At 42.6% G+C, this 25,025-nt stretch overlaps 1 protein-coding gene across 2 annotated transcripts in view; it reads left to right on the top strand.

The window, feature by feature from the left end:
- Positions 1–1,732: 1,732 nt before the first annotated feature.
- Positions 1,733–25,025, top strand: part of LOC128698691 (integrin beta-PS-like) — a 197,866-nt gene continuing 174,573 nt past the window's right edge. For both annotated transcript variants that reach the window (XM_070097789.1, XM_070097790.1), the window contains exon 1: positions 1,733–1,823. The gene's annotated coding sequence lies outside the window, so the exon portion shown is untranslated. The remainder of the gene's footprint in view (positions 1,824–25,025) is intronic.

Raw genomic sequence — 25,025 nt, 5'->3', positions numbered from 1 at the left:
AAGCTCCTCCTGCCTCTCCTGGTTCCTGTAAGAGTCATTTAGCTTAAGTTCGATAGTTTCCACTTCCCTGGTCAGCGCCTCCTTTCGTGTATCAGATGTTCTAGCACTCCTGAGGAGCTCAGTGACTCTTCGTCGTCTTCTGTAGAGGGAGCGTCTTTTTCTCTCCAGTTTACTCCTGCTCTTCTTCTTTCTTAGGGGAATATGCCTAGAACATGCTTCGGCTACCAGGAAGTTGATCCTTTCAAGGCACTGGTTTGGATCCATGTCATTTAAGACATCTTCCCAACATGTTTCGTTTAGGACATGGTTTACCTGGTCCCAGTTGATGTTCTTGTTGTTGAAGTTGTATTTTGTGAAGACACCTTCACAGGTACATGCATTCTGCTGATCAGGACCCCTATGCATGTACCTCTGGACTTCGATTAGGTTGTGATCGGAATTAGTTGTTTTTTATATTCTTATGTCTCTTATCAGGTCCTCATTATTTGTGAAGATAAGGTCAAGTGTGTTTTCTAGTCTTGTTGGCTCCACTATCTGCTGGCTTAAGGTGTGTTTTTCGCAGAGACTTAGTAGCTCATGTGTGTGTGACCTTTCATCTGCGCTACCTCCGGGGATTGTTTCAGCTATAACATTATTTGCTACATTCTTCCATTTTGTATGCCTTAGGTTGAAATCACCAAGCAGTAAGATGTTTGGGGATGGAGCTGGAAGGTTTTCCAAACAGTAATCAATTTTCAGTAGCTGTTCCTTGAACTGTTGTGAGGTTGCATCTGGTGGCTTCTATACAACCACAATGACTAGGTTTTGGTTCTCGATCTTTATTGAGAGAACTTCAACTAGCTCATTTGTGGTGTTCAGCAACTCCGTGCAGATAAGGGACTCTTTGACATACAGGCCAACCCCCCCTTGTTGCTTGTTTTTTCTGTCGCATCTAAAAAGGTTGTAACCACTTATCCATATTTCACTGTCAAAGTGATCTTTTGTGTGAGTCTCTGTGAAGGCTGCAAACATTGCATTAGACTCCTCTAGAAGTCCACTGATAAAAGGTATTTTGTTGTTGGTGGATGGCTTAAGGCCCTGTATATTAGCAAATATGAACGAGGTTGTATTCTGTGTTTGTTGGGGGGATTTTGTTATTGGCATCAGTAGTTGTAATTCTGGAGGGCCATGGGTGGCCACTGGCTGCGCCTCCAGTCCAACAAGGCTCCAAGGTGGTGGACTATTTTTGTTATTTCCTTCCATTTTCTTTTTTCGTTTCCTGCCACTAAAAAATCACCTGGAGTTGGGTTGTCGTAGCTACTATTGTTTGTCTTGTGGGGTCTGTGCCTCCTGGTCCCTTTTAGATGGTATGCAGGGCACTCGATGTTGTAACACTGCTTCTGGAGGACCGAGGAGTGGCACATTTTTGGGTGAAAGAAAGTACAGGAAGAAGAACGACACACTCCTTTAGACAGGAGGGTTTGGGTAAGAGTGTAGTGTTGAGAGTTAGCGCAAGAGTGTAGTGTTGAGAGTTAGCGCAAGAGTGTAGTGTTGAGTGTTAGCGCAGGAGTGTAGTGTTGAGAGTTAGCGCAAGAGTGTAGTGTTGAGTGCTAGCGCAAGAGTGTAGTGTTGAGAGTAAGCGCAAGGGTGTAGTGTTGAGAGTTTGGGTAAGAGTGTTGTGTTGAGAGTTAGCGCAAGAGTGGTACAGGAAACGGCAAGTATTTGTTAGGTGCTGACGTAAAGCTCCAGGATATGTACAAGGATTGATAAGCTCAGTGTGGAGGTAGTGTGTCCGCCGGACTGACGCTCCCTACACTGCTCCTGATACACTTTCTTCACTTCTGGTAAGTTGACTTTTCCACTTGTTGTACCAAAAGACAAGCTCCCACTGCCGTGTATTAACATTCTCTGTGACTGATGTTTCAACACTGTCGTCTTGACGACAGAAACTACCGAACAGCGTTCTGAAGAGCTCGGGTAACGATACACGCGAACATGTTGTGGCTCTCAGGATTAATATAAAATATTCGTTTAAGGTTAGGTTAGGTCAGATTTATAAGGAAACAGGACAAGTGTTTCCTGGTGCGGGTCTTAGCCATATGATAACCCGCAGCTGGAGTTTTTGGTCATGTAACCGAGTCTTTACGCTGGATTACCTGCCCACCCCTTGAAAATTTATGGTTATAATTACGTATAACCATTAGGGTTTAATTTGTTTAAGAATACGTGTGAGTAAGGAGGTGCGGCAGTACAGGAGGGGCTACAGGATGTGGACGTGTCTACCAAGAATAGTGTCGTTTAAGGGGGTTTTCCAAGTCGTTGATAAAATTCTCTAACACTATGCATTAAATTTTAGTTATAAACGCATTTCTTATTTTAAATGATTAAGAATAACTCATGTGGCGTTTTGAAACGTATCTCATCTATATAATCTTTTATGAATTATTGTTATTATGCGAGTAATTTACCTGCATGAGGTTTACAGAGTATTACCTGAATTATTACAGGCAAGTAATTTGGGTGAGATAAGTGGGACTTAAGTCACAGTAGGTCGCAGGACTGTAACTCCCTCAATGCCCACTTCGTCACCACTCTCACAAAAAGCTAGACCTGACATTAAATTAATAATCACAATATTAAACATTAATACCAATAATGGTAAATTATAAAATAATGTGGACTGTATATGATTACGCTTGCTGGGTACACACAAAAAAAATTCGTATTACCATTTACCATTTAATTATTGTATCATAATTATTTTATGGAAACACACCCTAACGCTACCTCTACAGCTATGATTTACGATGGCCAATGCAAAAACTACTGTACATTATGGGTAAGCGTCACTTAGCTAAGGTGTGTTGTTGGAAGGATTCATTGAAGTCCTCTATTTTTCCGTCCTTGCTGCCGAATGGTAAGCGTTTTCCCCACTACATATCCCAATTCTTCAGCAGGAACGTGTCAGCAATTTCTAAATTATGGATATACACCAAATGACCTTCGAGAACGTCTGATTAAGAACATAAGAAGGAACACTGCAATAGGCCTACCGGCCCATGCGAGGCAGGTCCAAGTCACCCACCGGCCCAAGGCTAGTCAGGGCAGTTCACACCCACTTTAGGAAGGAGCACAACATCAGACTCATCAGCACAAGCTAGCCAGGTCCAACTCACACCCACCCACACCCACTCATGCATTTAACCTATTTTTAAAAACACACAACGTTTTAGTTTCTACAATGGTACTCGGGAGTTTGTTCTACTCATCCACAACTCTATTGCCAAACCAATGGTTTCCTATATCCTTCCTGAATATGAATTTTTCCAACTTAAAACGATTGCTGTGAGTCAGTCCAGTGTTCACACATTCAATTTTAATATGGCGTCTCCCTCTGCGGCGTCACTCCCCAGGCTATTCTGCCTCCCCCCCCCCTCAATCGAAATTTCTCGAAGGGTCTAAATAGCATCATATTTTAATACGCAATTATTATATTATTCATTTATATGTACTGCATTTAGGAAATTATGCAAAAAAATTCCACATAATCAGACTGCTGTATAAATTATCTATTTGTATGTATTCAGTGGTATAAAAGCCGAATTTTTCTCAAAATCCATTTTTTTACCTTTTGAAAAATCCTGTGGGATCAGCGTTGTAAGATGATACCAAGAAGTTCTCAAAGAAAATTATTAATGTTTATAAAGTCGTCTTACTTTTAACAAAGAAATACTATACAGAACGGTTAGACCAAAGTTAATAATTTTGAGAGAGAGAGAGAGAGAGAGAGAGAGAGAGAGAGAGAGAGAGAGAGAGAGAGAGAGAGAGAGAGAGAGGGAGGGAGGGAGGGAGTGAGAGAAGCAAGGAAAGGCTGTGTGGTGTAAGATAGTGTGAGAGCATAATCGTCAGAAGCCTCGCTACGTTAATCCTCACCAGTGTGCATTACACACGTCGTCTCATCGGATAAGTGAAACTACCAGTAAACTTGCAAGAACAACTGCGTGATCAGTCTTGCGCTTCAAAAACTCCCGAATAATGCACTTTTAATTTTAACCTGCAGCTATTACAAAAGTTTTCTGTCCCATTGATCAAACATACTGTTAGTAATGTAGCGCTGTATATATATATATATATATATATATATATATATATATATATATATATATATATATATATATATATATATATATATATATATATATATATATATGTATATGCACAGATGTTTGAGTTTTACACGTAATCAGTTTTCAACAATTTCCTGTTTTCATTTATTCACAGTATAAAAAAAATGTTGGTTATGTTTCAGTGAGTCAGTCAAGTGTTTGATTGATGTTATAAAGTTTCAGTAGTTTACGCCTGTCAAAACTTGCCCACACTAAATACAATCTTGGTTAAACAAAATCTTTGAACCAGTCGAGGTTTCCATATCTTGATTTGTTTACTAGCAGAGGACCTGACTCCGCCTGGGGACATGACTCACTCCCAGAGTCATTACAACTTTCACAACTTCCTCTTGATAACGTTATAACACCATTGAAAGCAGCTCACGGACTGCCTTGTGCTAAGCTCGACTCCTCCCCATTCTGAAGAGTTCCTGTAGACAGATTCACTCTTGGTAATACAGGTATGGTTGGAAAAAGATATACTGTAATTACAAACACTAGGCCAGTGGTTTCCAACCTTTTCAACACCATGGCCATGGATCCCTTATATTTAAATTAATTTTCCCAGGGACCACAGGTTTTTGCTTTGTCTGTCTACTAAACAAGCCGATTTTATTAACTAACAACAAACTCGTTTTCCCAGTTTTATCTCTTATTTGTAAGACATACGTAGCTGAGTGTGTCATGGTTAATGCTGATTTGTTGACACTTCCGAATTCCAGGTTCAGTGGCAGACAGTTTAAAGAGTAGATCAGCTTCCAGAGCCATCATGTTACTGTATAATGACTTTATATAAAGCAGCTGGGAGAATGACTGCTCACATAAATATGTAGTGAGGAATAACATTAAATATCTCAATACTTTATAAGCCAGTTCTGGCTACTCGTTTCTCACTTGCAACTGAATCTCATAAGTTGTAATGAATAAAACTTGAGCTCAGTGAGGTATCAGTGAGGTGTCAATGAGGTATCAGTGAGGTATCAGTGAGGTATCAGTGAGGTGTCATATCAGAGTTCCACAAAATTATTTTCTTCATTTATAGTTAAATCTTTTACATTTTTATATCTACATGAAACAGATACCTGACCCACTTGTTACTGGCATCAGAAAGACGTAAATAATGTCTAATATTTAAATTTTGAAAGTTTGTCTTTATCAGCCTTATTATGAGTAATAATATATCTTATACTGAAGCCTCTTGGACCCTTGGTGGACCTCCAGTACTACCTTTGTGGATCTTAAGTACTACCTTTGTGGACCTCCAGTACTACCTTTGTGGACCTCCAGTACTACCTTTGTGGACCTCCAGTACTACCTTTGTAGACCCCAGGTACTACTTTTGTAGACCCCCAGTGCTACCTTTGTAGACCTCCAGTACTACCTTTGTGGACCTCCAGTAGTACCTTTGTGGACCTCCAGTACTACCTTTGTAGACCCTCAGTACTTCCTTTGTAGACCCCCAGTACTACCTTTGTGGACCTCCAGTACTACCTTTGTGGACCTCCAGTACTACCTTTGTGGACCCCCAGTACTACCTTTGTAGACCCCCAGTACTACCTTTGTGGACCCCCAGTACTACCTTTGTGGACTCCCAGTACTACCTTTGTGGATCCCCAGTACTATCTTTGTGGACCCCCAGTGCTGCCTTAGTGGACCTCCAGTACTACATTTGTGGACCTCCAGTATTACCTTTGTGAACCCCCCGTACTACCTTTGTGGACCCCTAGTACTACCTTTGTGGACCGCCAGTAGTACCTTTGTGGACCCCAGAAGTACTTTTGTGGACCCCCAGTATTACCTTTGTGGACCCCAGTACTACCTTTGTGGACCCCCAGTACTGCCTTTGTGGACCCCCAGTATTACCTTTGTGGACCCCAGTACTACCTTCGTAGACCCCCAGTACTGCCTTTGTGGACCTCCAGTATTACCTTTGTGGACCCCCAATACCACCTTTGTGGACCCCAGTACTACCTTTGTGCATCTCCAGTACTACCTTTGTGGACCCCCAGTACTACCTTTGTGGACCCTCAATACTACCTTTGTGGACCCTCAGTACTACCTTTGTGGACCCCCAGTACTACCTTTGTGAACCCCCAGTAGTACCTTTGTGAACCCCAATACTACCTTTGTGGACCTCCAGTACTACTTTTGTGGACCCCCAGTACTACCTTTGTGGATCCCCAGTACTACCTATGTGGACCCCCGTACTACCTTTGTGAGCCCTCAGTACTACCTTTGTGGACCCCCAGTACTACCTTCGTGAACCCCCAGTAGTACCTTTCTGAACCCCAATACTACCTTTGTGGACCCCCAGTACTACCTTTGTGAACCCCCAGTAGTACCTTTGTGAACCCCAATACTACCTTTGTGGACCTCCAGTACTACCTTTGTGGACTCCCAGTACTACCTTTGTGGATCCCCAGTACTATCTTTGTGGACCCCCAGTGCTGCCTTAGTGGACCTCCAGTACTACATTTGTGGACCTCCAGTATTACCTTTGGGAACCCCCCGTACTACCTTTGTGGACCCCTAGTACTACCTTTGTGGACCGCCAGTACTACCTTTGTGGACCCCAGAAGTACTTTTGTGGACCCCCAGTATTACCTTTGTGGACCCCAGTACTACCTTTGTGGACCCCCAGTACTGCCTTTGTGGACCCCCAGTATTACCTTTGTGGACCCCAGTACTACCTTCGTAGACCCCCAGTACTGCCTTTGTGGACCTCCAGTATTACCTTTGTGGACCCCCAATACCACCTTTGTGGACCCCAGTACTACCTTTGTGCATCTCCAGTACTACCTTTGTGGACCCCCAGTACTACCTTTGTGGACCCTCAATACTACCTTTGTGGACCCTCAGTACTACCTTTGTGGACCCCCAGTACTACCTTTGTGAACCCCCAGTAGTACCTTTGTGAACCCCAATACTACCTTTGTGGACCTCCAGTACTACCTTTGTGGACCCCCAGTACTACCTTTGTGGATCCCCAGTACTACCTATGTGGACCCCCGTACTACCTTTGTGAGCCCTCAGTACTACCTTTGTGGACCCCCAGTACTACCTTTGTGGACCCCCAGTACTACCTTTGTGAACCCCCAGTACTACCTTTGTGGTTCCCCAGTACTACCTTTGTGGACCCCCAGTACTACCTTTGTGAACCCCCAGTACTACCTTTGTGATCCCCCAGTACTACCTTTGTGGACCCCAGTACTACCCTTGTGGACCTCCAGTACTACTTTTGTGGACCCCAGTACTACCCTTGTGGACCTCCAGTACTACTTTTGTGGACCCCCAGTACTACCTTTGTGGACCTCCAGTACTGCCTTTGTGGACCTCCAGTACTGCCTTTGTGGACCTCCAGTACTACCTTTGTGGACCCCCAGTACTGTCTTTGTAGACCTCCAGTACTGTCATTGTGAACTCCCAGTACTGCCTTTGTTAACCCCAGTACTGCCGTTGTGACCCCACAGTACTACCTTTGTGGACCTCCAGTATTGCCTTTGTGGACTCCCAGTACTACCTTTGTGGACCTCCAGTACTGCCTTTGTGGACCTCCAGTACTGCCTTTGTGGAACTCCAGTACTACCTTTGTGGACCCCCAGTACTGTCTTTGTGGACCTCCAGTACTGTCTTTGTGAACTCCCAGTACTGTCTTTGTTGACCCCCAGTACTGCCTTTGTGACCCCACAGTACTACCTTCGTGGACCTCCAGTACTACCTTTGTGGACCTCCAGTACTACCTTTGTGGACCTCCAGGAATACCTTTGTGGACCCTCAGTAGTGCCTTTGTGGGCCTCCAGTACTATCTTTGTGGACTCCCAGTAGTGCATTTGTGGACCTCCAGTACTACCTTTGTGGGCCCCCAGTACTGCCTACGTGGACCTCCAGTACTACCTTTTGGACCCCCAGTGTTGCCTTTGTGGACCTCCAGTACAACCTTTGTGGACCCCAGTACTGCCTTTGTGGACCCCCATACTGCCTTTGTGGACCTCCAGTACTATCTTTGTGGACCACCAGTACTACCTTTGTGTACCCCCAGTACTGCCTTTGTGGACCCCAGTACTGCCTTTGTGGACCCCAAGTACTGCCTTTCTGGACCGCCAGTACTACCCTTGTGGGCATCCAGTACTACCCTTGTGGACCCCCAGTACTACCTTTGTGGACCCTCAATACTACCTTTGTGGACCCCCAATACTACCTTTGTGAATCCCCAGTACTACCTTTGTGGACCCTCAGTACTACCTTTGTGGACTCTCAGTACTACCTTTGTGTACCTCCCGTACTACCTTTTGGACCCCCAGTACCGCCTTTGTGGACCCCCAGTACTACCTTTGTGGACCTCTAGTACTACCTTTGTGGACCCTCAGTACTACCTTTGTGGACTCTCAGTACTACCTTTGTGTACTTCCCGTACTACCTTTTGGACCACCAGTACCGCCTTTGTGGACCCCTAGTACTACCTTTGTGGATCCCCAGGGGTCCTCGGACCCAGGGTTACGAGCCAATGCACCAGGGCCTTCATTCACTGAGGAACCCACTAAAAAGCGACCCACTGTTCACACTATCCCGCATGATCACTGCACTGAGGACGCGAGTAACGCATGCACTAAGGACACGAGTAACGCATGCACTAAGGACACGAGTAACGCATGCACTAAGGACACGAGTAACGCATGCACTAAGGACACGAGTAACGCATGCACTAAAGACACGAGTAACGCATGCACTAAAGACACGAGTAACGCATGCACTAAGGACACGAGTAACGCATGCACTAAGGACACGAGTAACGCATGCACTAAATACACGAGTAACGCATGCACTAAGGACACGAGTAACGCATGCACTAAAGACACGAGTAACGCATGCACTAAGGACACGAGTAACGCATGCACTAAAGACACGAGTAACGCATGCACTAAGGACACGAATAACGCATGCTTAATCCACAGGAACACGAAGGTACCCTTGATTAAGTTTACTTGTACACAGATGATCTTGACTGAGCCAGATCTCAGCAGACACTGGTGTGTGGAAGCCTCTCTGATTGCTGTAACAAACAGCAGGAAGTCACAATACTGCCCCTACATGAACACACATGACAATTAAGTAAGCTTCGCCCCACCCACCACCACATACAGCCGTCAGGTTATTCACCACCACTAACATCTCTGTCACTCACGAATCTTACTCACTACTGAAATTCATCGTTCTCTACTCATGAGTACACTTGGAGTGCCTTGGGTCCCAAGTTCCAACAGCTTCAAATAAACTGTCCTGCATTTTTAATATTGTCTTTTTCAACTACATGTAGTTTCTTCTCATGTGACATATCATCACTCCAAACACCGGTGACATCTTCACAATATTTATCACCCAAAAGTTGTATGAATAGATAGAGCGAGCGTGTGTGTATGTACTCACCTATTTGTAGTTGCAGGAGTCGAGTCATAGCTCCTGGCCCCGCCTCTTCACTGATCGCTGCTACCAATTGTGACCCCTTGTTGCTGTGTCCCATATCTAGAACATCCTGTCTCTGTCCACTTTGTCGATTCCTCTCAGTAATTTATATGCTATTATCATGTCCCTCCTGCCCTCTAGTGCCGTCAGGAAGAGTTCCTTTAACCTCTCCTCGTAGGACATGCCCCTTAGCTCTGGGACTAGCCTTGTTGCAAACATTTGTACTTCCTCTGGTTTCCTGATTTGCTTATCCAGGTGTGGGTTCCAAACTGGAGCAGCATACTCCAATATGGGCCTGACGTACAGTGCTTGAATGACTTCTTACTCAGGTATCGAAGCGCTATTCTTAGCTTTGCCAGGCGCCCATATTCTGCAGCAGTTATTTGGTTGATGTGCGCCTCAGGAGATGTGGTCAGTGTTACTCACCCAGAGATCCATTTCTTTTGGGTTTTGCAGCCTTTGGCCCCCTAGCCTGTATTCCGTTGGCGGTTTTCTTTGTCCTTCCCCAGTCTTCATGACTTAACACGTGGTGGGGTTAAACTCCAGAAGCCAGTTATTGGACCTGGCTTGCAGCCTGTCCAAATGTTTTCGTAATTCTACCTGATCCTCATCCGTTTGAATTCTCTGCATTAGTTTCACATCGTTTGCAAACTGGGACACTTTTGAATCTATCCCCTCCTTCATGTCATTCACATATGCTAGAAACATCACCGACCCTAAGACTGACCCTTGTGGAACCCCGCTCGTCACAGGTACCCACTCTGATACCTCGTCAAATACCATCACTCGTTATTTCCTTCCTGTCAGATATTCTCTCATCTACTGCAGTGCCTTTCCTGCTATTTCTGCCTGCTCCTGTAGCTTTTGCACTATTCTCTTCTGCGGAACGGTGCTGAAAACCTTACTGTCCAAGAAAATGCAGTCTACCCACTGCCCACTCCAGTAGGGTCATAACACAGGATTTCCCTTCCCTGAAACTGTGCTGGTTATCACATATGAGCTCATTCCTCTCTAAGTGCTCCAGCACTCTTCTCGTAACTTTCCATACTATACATGTCAGTGTTACTGGTCTGTTGTTTAATGTGCCTGTCTGTCTCTTTTCTTAAAAACTGGGACTACACTTGTTGTCTGATAGTTGCCCTGTTTCGATGAATGTGTTAGAGATGGTTGTTAGTGGCACATACAGTGCCTCTGCTCCCTCTCTCAGAACCCATGAAGAGATGTTGTCTTGTCCCACCGCCTATGAGGTATCTAGTTGACTTAGTATCCTCTTCACCTCCTCCTCGGTTGTGTGTGTAGTGTATCCAGCACTTGTTGGTGCACCCTACCATCCTGGTTTGCTGGATACCTTTCTGTCTCCAATGAAAACACTTCCTTAAATCTCGTGTTGAGCTCTTCATATACTTCTTGGTCATTTCTCGTGATCTTCCCTCGTTCCTTCCTCAGCCTGATTACCTGGTCCTTGACTGTTGTTTTCCTCCTGGAGTGACTATACAACAGCTTTAGGTCAAATCTGGCTTTCAGTGCCATGTCATTCTCGTATTCCCACTGGACCTCCCTCCTTATCCAGCATATGTTTCTAAATCTTCGGTTAATCTCCTTATTTTCCTGGGTTCTTTGTCTTCTATACATTTTTTATTCTCTAGTCCACTTAGTTTTAGACTCTCTACCCCTTTGGATGTATGAAGGGTTTGTTCTGATCTTCCCATTGTTTCTGTTGCCCTTGAGTACAAACCTTTCCTCTGTCTTTTTGCGTTTTATGGCCATGTATTCCATCATTTCATTTACTGTTTTTCCTGCCAGTTCTCTTTCCCACTGTACATCATGAAGGAAATTCTTCATGCCTGAGTAGTCCCCTCTTTTGTATTCTAGCTTCACCCATCCTATTTGTGCTGCTTCGCTCTCCACTTTTAACTTTAGAGTGTATTTGAAGCTCAGGATCACGTGATCACTAGCTCTGAGGGGCCTTTTATTTGTGACGTCCCCAATGTCTGAACTACTCAAGGTAAATATGGAGGTCCAGCCTTGCTTTTTCATCCTCTCCTCTCTTTCTGGTAGTGTCCCTAACATGTTGATGCTTGAGATTTTCCAATACCACCTCCATCATACCTTCAGGTTTCTCGTTCTCTGTGTGGCTCCAGGCTTCCCCAGTCAGTCTCCTTGTAATTGAAATCAATCAAAACTAGTAACTTTGCCCTACCTATGTGGGCCGTTCTGGCCATTCAGTTAGTGTGTCAATAATTACTCTGTTGCTCTCATCATACTTTTGTCTTGGCCTCCTGCTATTCTGTGGTCGTTTGTATATCACTGCAATCACCAACTTAAAGTGAATTGTTCCTACTATGTTGTCCCTTTCTTACCTTCAGCCCAATCCTTCCAACTCCTCAAAACTCCACTGGTTTTTGATAAGCAGTGCAACTCTTCCTCCCCCTCTGTTCCCTCTATCTTTCCTCAGCAGCTGATATCCAGTTGGAAAGATCGCATCTGTTATCATTCCCTGAGCTTGATTTCCTTGAGTGCTATGATGTTTGGGGGTCCCTCCAAGATTTTTTCATGCTACTCCTCACACCTATTCATTATTTGTCTGAGTTGGTGTACCATGCTTTCAGATTCTTTTTCAGAACTGTATTCTTGGGTTGTTTGTGGGGGCCAGGAGAGTGAGAGATCTGGCAAGACACTATGGGAGACTGCTGTGTAGGTGGGGCTTGTGCTAAGGGGTGAGGGCTGTGAGTGTGAAGTGTGGCTTGTTTTATTTTATTTTGTTTGGTTGTGGTGTTCTGTGGGTGGTCTTGTGGACTGTTGTGTTTGCTGGTCCTTCCAATTCTGGGTGCTGCTGCCTGTCTCTCTTGCTTCTTGCATCTTTGTATCCTCTCTCTGAGTTTCTGTCGTTCTGTTCACGTTCTGTCATGGTCGAGGTACACCCACTTGTAATCTGTTGTTTCCTTTAGCTGTGGTTTCTGCTCCAGGATCCTGTTTTGTACCATTTCTGTCCTGAAAATCAATTTGACTGGCTAAATTTTTACCCTTGAGTATCCTCCTATTCTTTGAAAATTTATCAGCTAGGTCAAGTCTTCCTCTCCTGTTTGTTTTATGATATTTTCAATTTTTTCCTCCCCCTGTTGTTTTTCTTCATATGTCCTTCCTTTGGCCTGCTGAATCCATGAATAAAAATTGACTCCTCCCTCTCCTCTTCCTGTTGCTTTTCCTTCTGTATCTCTGAGTCTGATTTAAGCCTCACCATTGTTGTTTCCCTTTTCATTTTCAGGATCTCTCAGTGATTTGATAGTACCTCTGTGGGGGACCTATCACCTTCTCTACCTACAGTCCCCCTCACAACTGTTCCTATACCCAACAGTATATCCATTCACTCCTTGACATTTCTTTGGTGTCCTGTGGCCTGATAGGGCCTCTGCAAAGAACTGATCTCCTTCATTTTCTTTGGTCCCCTCATTGGATATTGGTGTTTCTTCTCTTGATGCCATTCCTCTTTTGTTCTTTGGCTCTAAATCTTGCTTCAGCATTTTCAGTTCATCTTCTAGGCTCTGTATCCTGGGTTCTGCAGCTTCGGCTTGTAGCTCCCACTTGTTGCTCTCTACATCTATCATCTCCTCCATTCTAGTAATTAATCCATCTAGCTTCCTTTCCCATTCTTGCTTCATACTTCTCTTGAGCTATTCTGTCCATTCTCCCTTTCCAAACCAATTTTCAGTTGATCTCCTGGCTCTTCGTCCTCCTCTCTGTGGTCCCATTTTTTGGTAGGCTAGTTACCCCAAAATGTGTGTATGGGTTGTATGTATGTGTGTTGTATTCATATATGTGTGTGTTGCAGACATAATTGCATATATGTGTGTGTGTGTTGTAAGCATATAGATATGTGTGTGTGTGTGTGTGTGTGTGTGTGTGTGTGTGTGTGTGTGTGTTGTATATGTATGAGTGTGACTGTTGTATATGTGTGAGTGTACTCGCCTAATTGTGGTGTTATCCCTTCCTGGCCAGTGTATGATATCGCTGCTTCTCTCTCTCTCTTCATCAGCATTTAACAGCTCAAAATATTCCCTCCATATTCCCAATACCTCCATTTCTCTGTCTTTTACATCCCTTTTCCTATTTTTAACTGTCAAATCCTTTCGTTCCCTAGGCTTTCTCAACTTATTAATCTCACTAAACTTTTTCTTATTCTCAGAAAAATATATTGACAACCTCATTCACGTTCTCATTTTCTTTCATTTTACACTTCTTCATCACTTTCTTAATCTATCTTTATCTCTTCATATACTCCACCCTTCTAATATAACTTCTGCTTTGTAAAAAAACTCTCATGTGCTAATATCTCCTCTCTTATCACCCTTTTTACCTCATCATTCCATCAGTCACTCCTCTTTACGCACCCACCCTCCTATATCCACAAACTTTTGTTGCACACACACACTAATACTGCATTCTTAAATTTACCCCATACTTCTTCAACCTCCTCATTACCTAAATTCTCCTCTAGTCCATCTTCCTCCCACCAGTTGCTTGTACATTGCCCTAACCACCTCTTTTAGCTTATGAACTTTCATTTCTCTCTTACTAATAATGTTCTCCTTGTACCCCATCTACATTTTACTCTCACTGTAGCTACAACTAAATGATCTGATATAGATGGAGAGAAGGATAGCAGATGAACAAGGAGGCTTTAGGAAGGGTAGGGGGTGTGTAGACCAAGTGTTTACAGTGAAACATATAGGTGAACAGTATTTAGATGAGGGTAAACAGATTTTTGTGGCATTTATGGATTTGGAAAAGGCGTATGATAGGGTGGATAGGGAGGCAATGTGGCAGATGTTGCAAATGTATGGAAAAGGAGATAAGCTACTGAAAGCAGTGAATAGTTTTTACAAGAATAATGAGGCTCAGGTCATAGTATGTAGGAGAGGGGGAGAATATTTCACAGTATAAGTAGGCCTTAGACAGAGATGTGTAATGTCAACATGGTTATTCATTATATTTATGTCAGCAAATGAGTCTATGAAAGATGAAGTGAATCATAGAACTGACGAGTGGAAAAAGGTGAGTGGTGCACTGAAGAGTTTGTAGAGACAAAGAACTTTATCCATGGAAGCACAGAAGGGAATGTATGAGTGTATAGTTATACCAACGCTTTTATATGGGTGAGAGGCATGGGTGGTGAATGTTGCAACAAGGAGAAGGCTGGAGGCAGTGGAGATGTCATTTCGGAGGGAAATGTGTGGTGTGAATATAATGCAGAGAATCTGTAATTTGGAAATTAAGAGGAGGTGAGGGATTACCAGATGGCTGAGAAGCGGTTATTGAGGTGGTTCAGACGTGTAAAGAAATGGAACAATATAGAATGACTTCGAGAGTGTATAAATCTGTAGTGGAGGGAAAGCAGGGTAGGGGACGGTCTAGGAAAGGTTGAAGGGAGGGGGTAAAGGTTTTGTGTGTGAGGGGCTTGGACTTTCAGCAAGCATGCGCGAGTGTGTTAGATAGGAGCGAATGGAGACAAATGGTTTTTAAGACTTGACATGATGTTGGAGTGTGAATGAGGTAATATTCATGAAGGGATTCAGGGAAACCAGAAGGCTGGATTTGAGTCCTGGAGATGAGTACAGTTCCTGCAATCTGAAGGAGGGGAGTTAATGTTTCAGTTTTATAACTGTAGTTTAAGCACTTCTCTGGCAAGACAGTGATAGAGTGAATGATGAAAAGTTTTCTTTTTGAGGCCTCCTGCCTTGGTGGGAAACGGCCGATGTGTTAATAAAAAAATAAAAATAATATATCTGTGGCCCCTCTGAAAACATACACATCCCGAAGTCTACCCATCAACCTTCTATCCACCAATACATACACAAATAACCAATATTACCAATTAAAACCTCTTTTTTAAATACGAAACTTAATTAAAGACTCCCAATATTATTTACCCCTGGCACCCCAAACTTACCTACTATGCCCTCTACAACAGTTTCTCTTAATTTAGCGTTCAGTACCTTACCAAAGTTAACTCTCTCACTTGACTCATGAAATCGTAATAAAACAGTTGTAAATAAACCACGGAATGGATGAGGATTGAATGACTCACTCACTATGGATTCAAACCTCACCCATTCCTTCTCCCTTTACACTTAACATCTCTAAAAATCTCTCTCCCTCTCTCTCTCTCTCTCTCTCTCTCTCTCTCTCTCTCTCTCTCTCTCTCTCTCTCTCTCTCTCTCTCTCTCTCTCTCTCTCTCTCTCTCTCTCTCCTCTACACTTCTCTTAACATAAGAACATAAGAAAGGAGGAACACTGCAGGAGGCCTGCTGGCCCATACTAGGCAGGTCCTTTACAATTCATCCCACTAACAAAACATTTGCCCAACCCAATTTTCAATGCCACCCAAGAAATAAGCTCTGATGTGAAAGTCCCACTCAAATCCAACCCCTCCCACTCATGTACTTATCCAACCTAGATTTGAAACTACCCAAAGTCCCAGCCTCAATAACCCAACTAGGTAGACTGTTCCACTCATCTACTACCCTATTTCCAAACCAATACTTTCCTATGTCCTTTCTAAATCTAAACTTATCTAATTTAAATCCATTACTGCGGGTTCTCTCTTGGAGAGACATCCTCAAGACCTTATTAATATCCCCTTTATTAATACCTATCTTCCACTTATACACTTCGATCAGGTCTCCCCTCATTCTTCGTCTAACAAGTGAATGTAACTTAAGAGTCTTCTATCTTTCTTCATAAGGAAGATTTCTAATGCTATGTATTAATTTAGTCATCCTACGCTGAATGTTTTCTAACGAATTTATGTCCATTTTGTAATACGGAGACCAGAACTGAGCTGCATAATCTAGGTGAGGCCTTACTAATGATGTATAAAGCTGCAGTAAGACCTCTGGACTTCTGTTGCTTACACTTCTTGATATAAATCCCAGTAATCTATTTGCCTTATTACGTATGCTTAGGCACTGCTGTCTTGGTTTAAGGTTGCTGCTCACCATAACCCCCAAGTCCTTTTCGCAATCTGTATGGCTAAGTTCTACATCATTTAACTTATAAGTACTAGGGTTATGGGCACTCCCAAGCTTCAGAACCTTGCATTTATCTACATTGAACTGCATCTGCCACTTTTCTGACCAAGAATAGAGTTTGTTTAAATCCTCCTGAAGTTCCATAACATCTACGTTTGAATCAATTATCCTACCCATCTTTGTGTCATCGGCGAATTTGCTCATATCACTAGTAATTCTCTCATCAAGATCATTGATATATATTATAAACAACAACGGGCCCAAGACTGAGCCCTGTGGAACGCCACTTGTTACAGTTCCCCACTCGGATTTAACACCATTTATGGACACTCTCTGCTTCCTGTCAGTGAGCCATGACTCGATCCACGAGAGCACTTTTCCCCCAATGCCATGAGCTGCCACTTTCTTTAACAGTCTATGGTGCGGAACTCTATCAAAAGCCTTACTAAAATCTAAGTAAATAATATCAAATTCTTTATTGTGGTCAACAGCCTCAAAAGCTTTACTGAAGAAAGTTAATAAATTAGTTAGACAAGACCGGCCTCTTGTGAATCCATGCTGAGTATCATTAATCAAGCTATGCTTATCGAGATGGCTTCTTATAATCTGAGCTATAATTGATTCTAGTAATTTGCCTACAATTGAGGTCAGGCTTATTGGGCGGTAATTTGACGGTAACGACTTGTCCCGTTTTAAAAATAGGAGTTACATTAGCCATCTTCCACATATCAGACACTACACCTGTTTGAAGAGATAAATTAAAAATATTAGTTAATGGTTCACAGAGTTCCATTTTGCATTCCTTAAGAACCCTTGAAAAACCTCATCAGGACCCGGCGACTTATTTTGCTTCAGTCTGTCTATCTGCTTCACAACCATCTCACTAGTGACTGTGATGTTGCATAATTTATCTTCTTCTAGCCCACTGTAAAAATTAATTACTGGAATATTGTTAGTGTCTTTCTGTGTAAAAACTGAGAGAAAATAATTATTTAAACTCAAGCACATTTCATTCTCTTTGTCAGTAAGGTGCCCATAGTTATTTTTAAGGGGACCTACCTTATCTCTAACTTTTGTTCTATAGACCTGGAAAAAACTTTTTGGGTTAGTTTTAGAATCCCTAGCAACTTTAATTTCATAGTCCCTTTTAGCTTTTCTTATCCCCTTTTTAATGTCCCTCTTAATGTCAATATACTGATTCATAAGATGACCCTCACCTCTTTTGATACGCCTATAAATTCCTTTCTTATGCCCTAGTAGATATTTGAGCCTATTATTCATCCATTTTGGGTCATTTCTATTTGATCTAATTTCTTTATATGGGATAAACGCTCTTTGAGCAGCATGTATAGTGTTCAGAAAACTGTCATATTGATAGCTCTCTTCGTTACCCCAGTCAACAGATGATAAGTGTTCTCTAAGCCCATCGTAATCTGCTAAGCGAAAATCTGGGACTGTTACTGAGTTATCGCTACTATCGTACTTCCATTCAATGCTAAATGTAATTGATTTGTGGTCGCTAGCACCCAGTTCCTCTGAAATTTCTAAATTATTAACAAGGGATTCATTGTTTGCCATAACTAAGTCAAGCAGGTTATTTCCCCTTGTAGGTTCTGTCACAAACTGCTTCAAAAAACAATCCTGAAATACTTCTAAGAAGTCGTATGATTCTAAATTCCCAGTCAAGAAATTCCAATCAACATGACTAAAGTTAAAGTCTCCTAGAATTACTACATTATCGTGCCTTGTGGCCTTAACAATTTCCTTCCATAGTAGTCTTCCTTGGTCCCTATCTAAGTTTGGGGGACGGTATATCACTCCTAAAATCAGTTTTTCATGCCCCTCTGAAAATTCTATCCAAACAGACTCTGTATGTGTTACTTCAGACTTAATACCCGTTTTTATGCAACAGTTCAAGCGATCTCGGACATACAGTGCCACCCCACCCCCCCTCCCAATACTTCTATCTTCTTGGAACAATTTAAAACCCTGAATATGACATTCCGCAGGCATGTCCCGACTTTTTGAATAAAACCACGTCTCAGTTAAGGCAAATACATCAATGTTACCTACACTAGCAACTAATCTCAACTCGTCCATCTTATTCCTAGCACTACGGCAATTAGCATAATAAACATTGAAAGACTCCTTTCTCTTTACCCTTCCTGCTCATTTCTATTTTTCTACTAAACCTATTACTGTCCTTATCACCAAAGGTCCCTGGCTTTTCAATATCTATCTCGTTCTTATTATAACTAGTTCCCCTAGAACTCGTAATATTACTACACTGGGACTTCACTGTTTTCCTGCCAAAACCCATACCACTAACTATTCCTAGTTTAAAGTCCTAACTGCTCCCTCCACTGCAGTTGCCAGTGCTCCCACCCCACACCTAGATAAGTGAACCCCATCCCTAGCATACATGTCATTTCTGCCATAGAAGAGGTCCCAGTTGTCAATGAATGTTACCGCATTTTCCTTACAGTATTTGTCCAGCCAGCAATTGACACCAATTGCCATGGACAACCATTCATTTCCAACTCCCCTCCTTGGCAAAATACCACATATTAGAGGGTTCCCACCCTTACTTCTAATTATTTCTATTGCTGACCTATACCTGCTAATCAGGTCCTCACTCCTACGTCTGCCAACATCGTTGCCTCCAGCACTGAGACAGATAATAGGATTGCTTCCATTACCTCTCATGATGTCATCCAGACGGCTAACAATATCCTCCATCCCAGCCCCAGGAAAGCAAACTCTCTGTCTCCTACTCCTGTCCTTCAAGCTGAACGCCCTATCCATATACCTAACTTGGCTATCCCCAACAACAACAATATTCGTACCTTCCTTAATGTCTTTCGTCGTGACGTTCCCAGTAGTCGACTCAAATTCGTCGGGTAGCACTGAGAATGTATTGGATGTTTCCACAACAGTTTCCACGGCAGTCTCTTTCTTCTTCATCGTTTCTACCTTTCCATTCGTCTTCTTGATCGTCAACTTCTTTCCCTGCTGTCCAGCCACTGACCAGTTTCCCTTCTTGACCTGAGGACTCAAAACAGGAGGACTACTCCGAATCTTTTTGTTTTCCTCGGTCAGTCGCCGAATTTCCATATTCGCCAACCTCAATTCTTCCTTAAGCTGTTGGTAAAGTTGCTCGATGGAGGGCATCTTGCTTCTATTCTAGAGAGCGCGCAAACAGGTCTTCACAAAGCCAAGTACACGTCAACACTGCGCAAAAGCCAACTCAATCAGGAGCTACTGCGCAGCACGTCCGCACGGCTCAATAAACACTTGTGCATTCCACTCTTATTTTAATCCACATAATCATTGAATTAATGCATTCATATTTCCTGTTTTCCTGCCATAACTGCTCCTTTAATATTACGGTTACTCCTTCCTTAGCTCGAACACCGTCAAATACACCTGACTTGATCCCCAAAATTTATCTCCGTTCAAACGCAACTCTCCTCTTTATCTGTTTTGTTAAGAGCCAGGACACTCAGCTTCTTTTTATTTATAACATTCACAATCATCTCTTTATCACCACCTGCGCTACGTCCACGCATATTCAAATTCATAAAACTTCATAAATTTCTTCTTTTTAAATTCAGTAATTAATACAGGAGAAGGGGTTACTAGGTGCTCGCTCCCCCCACATTTCGATTTTCTTTTAATTTGTATTGGTTTTAAAATTCTCTTCAATCTTGCAATAAAAAATATTTTTTTATGAGTTAGTCCAATCTGACGAAAAATTCAATGATTCCAAGTTCAAAATATTTATTCCATTAACAAATTTGTCCACTTACAAACTGAACTGAATGAGCACTATCTTGACCGTAAGATGCATCACATATTAAAATACTGAAGCTGTTCGGAAGAGGTAGCCGCATATACCGAATAAGAAGGTAGTTTTGTTGAAGGTTAGAAGCTCTGCCACTGGGGCTTTTGGAAGTTATCCGAGCCATTCCAGGATGCTGGGAAAATGTTCATTGAGTCTTTACACCATTCACAAGAGGCCGGTCATAAGAACATAAGAACATAAGAACGAAGGAACACTGCAGAAGGCCTACTGGCCCATGCGAGGCAGGTCCAAGTCTCCTACCGGCTTAAGCCAATGCACCCAACCTAGTCAGGTCAGGTCACATTGACTTAAGGGAGGAACACGGCAACCGACCTGGTAGCACAAGCTATCAGGTCTAACTCACACCCACCCACATCCACTCATGTATTTATCCAACCTATTTTTAAAGCTACACAACGTTCTGGCCTCTATAACAGTACTTGGGAGTTTGTTCCACTCATCCACAACTCTATTACCAAACCAGTACTTTCCTATATCCTTCCTGAATCTGAATTTTTCCAACTTAAAACCATTGCTGCGAGTCCTGTCTAGGCTAGATATTTTCAGCACACTATTTACATCCCCTTTATTTATTCCTGTCTTCCATTTATACACCTCAATCATATCCCCCCTAATTCTACGTCTTTCTAGAGAGTGCAGATTCAGGGCCCTTAGTCTATCCTCATAGGGAAGGTTTCTGATACATGGGATCAACTTTGTCATCCTCCTTTGTACATTTTCCAGAGAATTTATATCCATTCTGTAATAAGGTGACCAAAACTGTGCAGCATAATCTAAATGAGGCCTAACCAAGGATGTATAGAGTTGAAGAACAACCTGAGGACTCCTATTTTTTATGCTTCTTGATATGAAGCCAAGGATTCTATTAGCTTTATTGCGAACACTTATGCACTGTTGTCTTGGTTTCAGATTACTGCTAACCAGAACTCCCAAATCCTTTTCGCAATCCGTAATATTAAGATCTACATTATTTAGTTTATATGTGGCATGGTTATTGTCCTGTCCAACATTTAGAACTTTGCATTTGTCTATACTAAACTGCATCTGCCACTTCTCCGACCACTGCATCAGTCTATTCAAATCTTCCTGGAGTGCTCGAATGTCCTCGTCAGAATGAATTCGACTGCCTATTTTGGTGTCATCGGCAAACTTGCCGATGTCGCTCTTTATGCCCTCATCTATGTCGTTTATGTAGATTGTGAACAGCAGGGGGCCCAACACTGACCCCTGTGGAACACCGCTCGTGACACTTCCCCACTCTGATTTCTCCCCATTTATGCAAACTCTCTGCTGCCTATTTGTCAACCATGCCTCTATCCAGGAAAAAATTTCTCCTCCTATTCCATGTGCTTTAATTTTCCTCAATAGTCTCTGATGTGGGACCCTGTCAAAAGCCTTACTGAAGTCCATATACACAATATCATATTCATTACCATGATCTACCTCCTCAAATACCTTAGTGAAAAAAGTTAATAAATTCGTAAGGCAGGAACGCCCCTTTGTAAAACCATGCTGAGATTCGTTGATTAATTTATGCTTTTCAAGGTGGCTACGAACTGCCTCGGCAATTATTGATTCCATAAATTTTCCCACTATGGAGGTTAGGCTTATTGGTCTATAGTTCGAAGCTAAGGACCTGTCACCTGTTTTGAAAATAGGTATCACATTTGCCATTTTCCACTTATCTGGCACCATGCCAGTTTGTAGTGATATGTTGAAAAGATTAGCCAAAGGTGTGCTAAGCTCCTCTTTACATTCCTTTAGAACCCTTGCATACAGTTCATCAGGGCCTGGGGATTTGTTAGGTTTTAATTTATCTATTTGCCTAAGGACCATGTCACTTGTGACCCTAATAGTGCACAGTTTATTATCGTCCTGTTCTACATAATTTATCATTACTGGAATATCGCTGGTATCCTCCTGTGTAAAAACTGAGAGGAAGTATGTGTTAAAAATTCTACACATTTCCTTATCACTGTCAGTGAGCTGACCCGAGGAACTTTTGAGTGGGCCTATCTTGTCCCTGATCTTACTTCTGTATACCTGAAAGAATCCTTTTGGGTTAGTCTTCGATTCTCTTGCAACTTTAACCTCATAATCTCTTTTTGCTTTTCTAATTCCCTTTTTTATTTCTCTCTTTAACTGAATATATCGATTTCTCAATTGCCCCTCTCCTCTTTTGATTTGCCTATATATGCCTCTCTTTTGACCAATCAGATATTTTAATCTATTGTTCATCCATTTAGGATCATTTTTGTTTGATCTAATTTCCCTATTTGGAACATAATTTGACTGAGCAGCTAGAACTATGCCCTGGAAAGCATCATATCGGCAACCATCACCACCTACCTGACCCTTAGTCAGGTCATTCCAGTTCAGCCCACCTAAGTAATTTTTCAGTCCTATGAAATCAGCCAAGCGAAAGTCAGGGACGGAGACTTGATTGCCATTATTAGGGGAATTCCATGATATATTAAAACTGAGTGATTTGTGATCACTTTCCCCAAGCTCATCATTAACCTCAAGATTATAATTAGTGTTTCCCTACTGGCAAGAACCAAGTCAAGGAGGTTATTTCCCCTAGTTGGCTCTGTCACAAACTGTTTTAAAAAACAATCCTGGATCGTATCAAGAAAGTCACCTGACTCTAAATTTCCTGTCAAATTGCTCCAGTCAATCTGTCTATAGTTGAAATCTCCCATTAGCACAACATTTTCGTATGTAGATGCCTTACGAATTTCGTCCCATAGAAGTTTACTGCACTCCCTATCAAGATTTGGGGCCCTGTAAATCACACCCAAAATTAGTTTTTCTCGGCCCTCGAGAAGCTGTAACCAAACAGATTCAGTGGCTGACGCTTCTAATTTAATATCTTGTCTAACACAACAATTTAAATTGTCTCTGACATACATCGCTACTCCACCACCTTTCCTGTTGACCCTGTCAGTGTGGAATAATTTATAGCCTTGTATGTGACATTCAGAGGGCATCTCTCTATCTTTCAGATTGAGCCAGGTCTCTGTTATAGCAATAATATCTATGTTTCCTGCACTTGCAATTAATCTTAGCTCATCTATCTTATTTCTTACACTCCTGCTATTAGTATAGTAAACCTTAAGGGAGCTAGTCCCTTGCTGCCCTCTGCTGTCCCCCTTTGTTTGCTGACCTGATCTATTGTCTTTATTTATAACTTCATGCTGAATGCCTTTTATACATTTACTGTTTCCAACCCAAGTGTTGCAACCTGCTTGTTTCCCACACACACCCATACCTCTATCTTCCATCAGTTTAAAATCATAGGCATTTCACCAATGGCCTTCTCAATCGAGTCTGCAAGTGCTACCACCCCAGCCCCAGAGAGATGTACCCCATCCCTTGCATACATATCATGTTTGCCATAAAAGTTGTTCCAGTTGTCAATGAATGGGATTGCAAGTTCCTTGCAGTATCTGTCTAGCCAGCAATTTACACCAATTGCCCTAGACAACCATTCATTTCCTACTCCCCTTCTAGGCAAGATGCTACATATGATTGGGATCCCTCCCTTAGACTTAATGAAATCTATAGCTGACCTGTACTTATCTAGCAGCTCTTCTCTCCTACCCTTCCCAATATCATTTCCACCAGCACTGAGACAGATAATGGGCTTGCTCCCATTACCTGACATGATATTATCCAGCCTGTTGACAATGTCCCCAACACCAGCTCCAGGGAAGCACACTCTATCTCTCATCTTCTTATTCCTATTACAAAAAGCACGGTCAATGTATCTTACCTGAGAGTCACCAACCACAAGAATGCGCTTACCTCCATTAGCAGGGGCAGTAGTACCCTTACCTTCACTGGCCACTGAAGTACATTCATCCTGAAGAACAGAGAAGCGATTTCCTACCTTCAGATCTTCACTCTTAACTTTCCTTACTCTGATGCGCCTTCCATTACTGTGAACTACTCGCCACTTGTAGCAGGTGCTGGGCTGCACCTCACTGCTGGTAGCCGTTGCTGCCTCCCCAACTACAGCCTCCTCACAGCGAGAGACAGACTGCACCTCGCTGCTAGAAGCCTCATTCCCCACAACTCCAGCCACCTCACACTCTCTCACAGACCCATTGAGGTGGACCTTCAGCCTCCTAATCTCCTCCTGGAGAAGCAAGACCTCCTCCTTCAACTCTCCAACCTCAATTTTTAAAACACTGCAGAAGCAAGCCATGCTTTGTAACCGTCCACACTAATCCCCAAAGCAGCTCAGGGTCTGTGACCTCACGTGACGACTGACCACATATTTTCTGATTTCCTTTAATAAGTCATTTTAAGCAGAGGATCATGATAATGAGTATGATGTTGTCAATTTGAATTTCAATAAGGGCTTTTGATAGTCCTACACAGAAGACTGTTAAAGGATTTGACAGCACATAGTATAAGACGACATATTGTTTCATGGATATTGGTATTGGGAGGAGGTTGTAAAACCGACAAGCTGATTATTGAACACTGTGGCAGGATGGAAACTCTCTTAAGACATCACTG

Source organism: Cherax quadricarinatus, chromosome 59 (assembly GCF_038502225.1).
Source record: "Cherax quadricarinatus isolate ZL_2023a chromosome 59, ASM3850222v1, whole genome shotgun sequence".
Taxonomy (NCBI): Eukaryota; Metazoa; Arthropoda; class Malacostraca; order Decapoda; family Parastacidae; genus Cherax; species Cherax quadricarinatus.
The sequence above is the reverse complement of the archived record's forward strand: the minus strand, read 5'-3'. Positions and strand labels throughout refer to the sequence as shown.